This window comes from Capsicum annuum, chromosome 8 (assembly GCF_002878395.1).
Source record: "Capsicum annuum cultivar UCD-10X-F1 chromosome 8, UCD10Xv1.1, whole genome shotgun sequence".
NCBI lineage: Eukaryota > Viridiplantae > Streptophyta > Magnoliopsida > Solanales > Solanaceae > Capsicum > Capsicum annuum.
The window spans coordinates 43,109,732-43,115,859 of NC_061118.1; positions in this window are offsets into that span (position 1 = coordinate 43,109,732).

The following is a 6,128-nucleotide window of genomic DNA, read 5'->3' on the forward strand; positions in this document are numbered from 1 at the left end:
TCAACAACATATATAGTATATTTCCATCAATTGGATTGGGAAGGGTAAGTGTATGTAGTTCATACCACAACTCAGTGTGAGACAGAAGACTGTTTTCGATAGACTCCGGCTCAAAGATAAAACAATCTATAAAGGAAACAGTAAAGGGACAAGAAACAATAGGAATAACAACACCCAATAATAACATAAACAAGACTTATTACAAAGTGATAGGACAAATAGTAACGCACTCTAAAATTTTACTACTACTGTAGCTACAAGCACGACTAACAAAGCAAAGTCCTACCTACTAATAATGATGCACCCTTCCTAGTATCCTTGTACTCTAATCAGCTTCCTCCACGCCCTCTTATCTCGGGTCATGTCTTCGGTAAGCTGAAGCTACTCCACGTTATATCTAATCACCTCCCTCTAATATTTCTTTGGTCTACCTCTATCTCGCCTGAATTCATTCCTAGCCAACCTCTCACACTTCCACTGTGGGACATTCGCACCCTTCCTCATCACATGTTCGAACCATATCAACCTCACTACCTGCCTCTTGGCTTCCATTGATGCCATTCCCATCTTATCTCTAATATCATCATTTCTAATTATGTCTTTCCTCGTACACCGACATATCCACTGTAGCAGTCCATATATTCATTGTAGTAGTCTTATCTTCACCACTTTTATTCTTTGGATGGGAGAATTCTAGGCTGGTCAACACTCTGCCCCATACAATATAGCTAGTCTAACCACTACTCTATATAACTTACCTTTAAGTTTAGGAGGCACAATCTTGTCACACAAGATCTCAGATGCGAGCCTCTATTTCATCCACCCTATTCCAATTCGGTGAGTAATATCTTTGTCAATCTCTCAATTTCCCTGAATCATAGATCCAAGATACTTGAAATTATCTCTCTTCTAGATGTCTTGAGTATCAAGATTTACAACTGCATCAACCTTATATGATGCTTCACTAAACTTACACTAGAAGTATTTCATCTTGGACTTACTCAACCTAAATCCTTTAGACACTAGGGTTTGCCTCACAACCTGTAACTTAGCATTAACTCTACCATAAGTTTCATCAATCAAGACCACATTATTCGCAAATAGAAAACACCAAGGCACCTCACCTTGAATATGCAAAGTCAAAATATCCATCACCAAGACAAATAAAAATGGGCTAAGAGTCGATCCTTGGTGTAACTCCATCAAGCTGAGAAAGTGCTACGATTCCCCTACCACAGTCCTAACCCGAGTCAGCATTGTCGTACATATCCTTAATAGCCATATTATACACCATTAGTATACCTCCAGACTCCAAGCACCTCCATAAAACCTCCATGGGCACTCTATCATAAGCCTTCTACAAGTTAATGTACACCATGTGTAAGTCCTCCCTATACTGTTCCACCAGTCTCCTTATGAGATGGATGACCTTAGTAGTCAAGTGTCCTTGCATAAATCCAAACTGATTCTCAGAAATAGTCTCAATCTTTAGTAACTTCAACTCTACTACCCTCTCTCAAACCTTCAAAGTGTGCTAAATAACATGATACTACTATAATTGTTGCAGTCCTAAATATCATTTTTGTTTTTATACAATGGAATTATCGTACTCTATCTCCAAGCTTTAGGAATCTTTGTCGTCCTAAAAATAATGTTAAACAACCCAGCTAACCACTCTATTCCTGCCCCTCTTGTGCATTTCTAAATATCACTGAGATCTCTTTGGCTAGTAGCTCTACCCCTATACATCCTACGAATAACACCCTTAACCTCCTCAACTGTAACTCGCCTACAATAGCCATAGTTACGAAATCTGTCAGAGTGTTCCAAATCCCCTAACACAATGCTAGTGTCCCTTCATTTGGTCAAAGCAAAGTAAGACTGTCATCTCCTCCAAATAAGAACCCCCTCTACCAAAACTTTGCCATCTTCATCCTTAATACACTTCACTTGGTCAAGGTCTCGAGCCTTCCTCTCCCTAACCTTGGCTAACCTGTACAACTTTTTATCCCCACCATTACTCTCTAATACTGTGTATAAGCTTTCAAAAGTTACATTCTTAGCTGTTGTAGTAACCAACTTAGCCTCTTTACTAGCAATCTTATACGCTTTCCTATTCTTCAGTTTTTCCTCCTTATCCTTACTCTCAGCCAACTTTGCGTAAGCCATCTTCTTAGCCTCAACCTTTCACTTTAACCTCTTCATTCCACCGTCAGTTCCTTTGGTGCTTGCCAGCCTGACCTCTTGAGACACCCAAAACCTCTTAATCCATCTCCCTGATGCAACTAGCAGTCTTATCCAACATACTATTAAAATCCCCTCTACTCTCCTAGGTTCTTCTTAACATCAACTTCTCCCCTATCTCAAGCGCACTGTCCATAGTCAGGCTACCCCATCTAATCCTCAGCCTATCATCCACACCCCTTCTTCTCCTCTCCTTCTTAATCTTTAAGTCCATAAACAAAAAGGCTATGTTGGAATGAATGTTCTCACAAGGTAAAACCTTATAATCTTTACAAAGACCCCTATCACCCTTGCTAAGGAGAAAAAAGTCAATCTGAGTCTTGGTCACCAAACTACAAAAAGTAACCAAGTGAACCTCCTTCTTTGGGAAGTTAGAATTAGCAACCAATAACCCAAAAGCTCGAGTAAAATTCAAAAGGGTGACTTCTCCTAGGTTCCTTACACCGAATCCAAAGCCTCCATTCACATAGTCATAACCCCTCAAAGAAGACCCTATGTGCCCATTGAAATCCCCTCATATGAAAAGCTTCTCATTATAGGAACAACCGTCACTATCTAATCCATAGCCTTCCAAAAACTATTCTTCTCACCCTCATCCAAGCCTATATACGGGGCATACACACTAATAATGTTCAAAGAAGATCTATCAATAACTAATTTAATCAACATCATTCTATTGTTGGCCCTTCAAACCTCTGTCAATTGATCCCTAAGCTCATCTTCTAATAGGATACCTACTCCATTCTTATTCTTCATGCTTTCTAATTACCACAATTTATAACTGCCTACTACCTACACCTTAGCACCTTTGGTTTCTTAGAGGTACACTATATTAATTCGTCTCTTTCTAAGAATTTTCACTAGTTCTACACATTTTTTTGATAAAGACCTACATTTCAATACCATACTCTCAGCTTAGGGGATCCCTTAACCAACTTACCCCTTCTACCCTCTTTGCCTATCTCCCACCCCTACCCCTACCCTCGACCCTGACCCCGACTATAAACCTAGCATTGCCCGAAGAAATGATCCTAAACCAACACCATCAACTACAACCACCATAGAATGTGCAAGCTAATATCAATAATAAATAACCTTAGGAAACAAAGCAATCTGGCATAACTAATTCTATCAAGACCACACCAAAATGTAACTAGGAAGAACGACATGAATTAACTAGAAACTCGACAAATGACCCTGAAACTAGAAACTAATATGACCAAAACAATAGTAGAAGTCACAACACTAGAATAACAATAGTAATGAGACTTAAAATAGGTAACGACAAAGGATATGTGTGTCTTTACTAACTACTACGATGCCATAGAGAAACAAATCAGGATAGTCATAGACAAAAAATCAATAGACAGAGATGCCACTATGGATGAAAGAGGAGGTATCAGTCACCAACAATTAAGAAATATAAAAAGAGCTTGATAAGAGGGACCAATTGTACCTGGTATGATATGAATGTAGCATTCACTTGATCTTGGTTGAGCTGTTAGGTTTCAGTAATTTTGTGATGAAATTGGTTTCCAGAACCTTTTTATCGGGGGTTTCCATCGTTAGACTACCTGCTGGCTCGAGGGACATCGAATCTGATAGTGCATGTAAGAAGAAGAAATCATAACAAAAAATGACAAAAATGATAATTCTGGCAAGATTTTTGGTCAACTTTATCTGAGAAAGAGGTGGTCATCGATAAAAAATTAGAATGGATATAGAGAGTGATGGTTGTCGGATAAAGCACGATTTGAAAATGAAAGAGGTTCACCGGACAAATCAAGATCTAAAAAAGAAAGAATATCGCCTGACAAAGAAAGACTTGGAGAGTAAAAGATCGTCAGAGATAAGATCGATGTAATAAAGGTCACTAGAGAAGAGATCGACAGAGAAAAAGGGTCGCCGAAGATCGTCGACAATATAACTGAGAAGTTGGGGTCTTGCAGACAAAAAAATTTAAAAAACCAAGCCAAATGCCTAAAACGAAGGCATGTTCTTGAAAGAAAAAAAACTCACGGATGATTTTGAACATTCAAATATCAAAATAAATATATACAAGTAAAAGTCTTCAAATTTACTTGAAACAAGTAAATTAAAGTGCAAGTTGTAATTTCAACTCAAAAGTATCAATAGAACTTCTATTTAAAAATTAAGCCTAAATTTTAATCGTAACATAATCTTATGATAATATAGTGGACTAATGATTTATATTTGACGGCTTCACCATTTAAAAGTCTTAAGATTGTACTAAGAAAATGTAGAACATAGAAGAGTATGAGAATCAGTACTTGGGATTGTACTGAGTATGTGGGGGTGTATGCAACACTTTTAAACAATATCATAAATGTAAAATAAAGTCATGCATGCTGACAATAATGAATCTCTTCACTTGAATTTTCTGAAACATAATTTCCATAAATCATCGATAATAACACATGTTTCACAAATCTCATAAATCATTGGACTCAACTCAAACTCTTTAACTCATGACTTAGAGTGACTTGGTAACTCAAGAAACTTAGACTATGATGGACTTGGGAGTTTCTTATAACCGGCATAAACCATGTGAGCCGCATGGAGTCCAACGTTTTGCCCTCCTAAGAAAGGAACCCCACATTGGCGGGAGCGTTATACTCTTGCCCGGGAGTATAACCTCAAACTCATCTCTGTGATCACAAACTCAGCTCTTTGGCTCTCAAATCTCAATCCTACGGTGGCATGTAGTTCTGGGGAAGTAGGATGCACTGAACCCACACTTCCCACTCGGTGCTAAATACTCCTCCCAGACTCAGCTCAAAACGTGTTAGGAAATCCGCCTTAATCAACTCAAGGGTCTATCATGAAGAACAAATCATAAATATATCTCATCTGTAAATCATAAACAACTTATGGATTCCTAACTCGACTCAAACAGTCTTTCCCAACATCAAGTACACTTGCTTATTAAATCGTATCAAGTATCAAAAGCTTCGAGAAAACATCATAGGAATCATTCTTGACTCTCAAGCTCAATATCAATAAAGATATTCAATACTCAAACTTCTCATGGAAAAAGCATAACTCATGACACTTGTCTTAAATCGCTTAGAAATCATCAATACAAAATGACAATATACAACTCATGGCATAAATTCTCAATTTAAGAAACGTGATGGTAAAATAACCATAAATATCAAACTTATTCAACTCAAATCTCATAAATCATCAATAAAGAAATTTGGGTGTAAACCCACTTGCAAGGATCATGAAATTCTAATAGTAAAAATCAATTTTTTGGGCACAAGAATGAAAGAATATTCTTGTTCAAACCCCACATACTTTGATTATTATCCGAGATGAATAATCTTGCTATAGACTTCTTTTCCCACTTCTTGAGTTAGAGATCTTAATGTTCTTGACTTTGAAGTTTTAAATCTTGAACTAATTTGTGAAAACCATAGCTTGATGTTGAGATGTTTAGACAAGAATTGGATTGAATTTTGGAGAGAAACCCTAGAATTTTGGAGAAGATAGAAGAGGAAATGAGGATTTTATCCCTCACTTGTATATATATAAAGGGTAAGGACGGGTGGAAAAGACCAAAATACCCTTGAGAAAATTCTAAAACTGGAGCCTGATTTTCAGCCCTGGCGCGACGCATCAGGATCGCGGTCCTTCACTGAAATTGGACAATTCGAAAAATGCTCAGTGGCGCGATGCGGTGAAGTCGCATTTACCACCTTGGTCGTGACCTGAAAGGGCACCGCGACGCAGTGGAATCGCGTTGGTGTACTGGAATATGACAATTCTAAAATTGAGCCTTGGTGCGATGCGTCAATATCATGAAGGCTCATTGAAAAATGACAATTGCCATTTTGGCTGGCTCCGCAACGCGTTAAAGT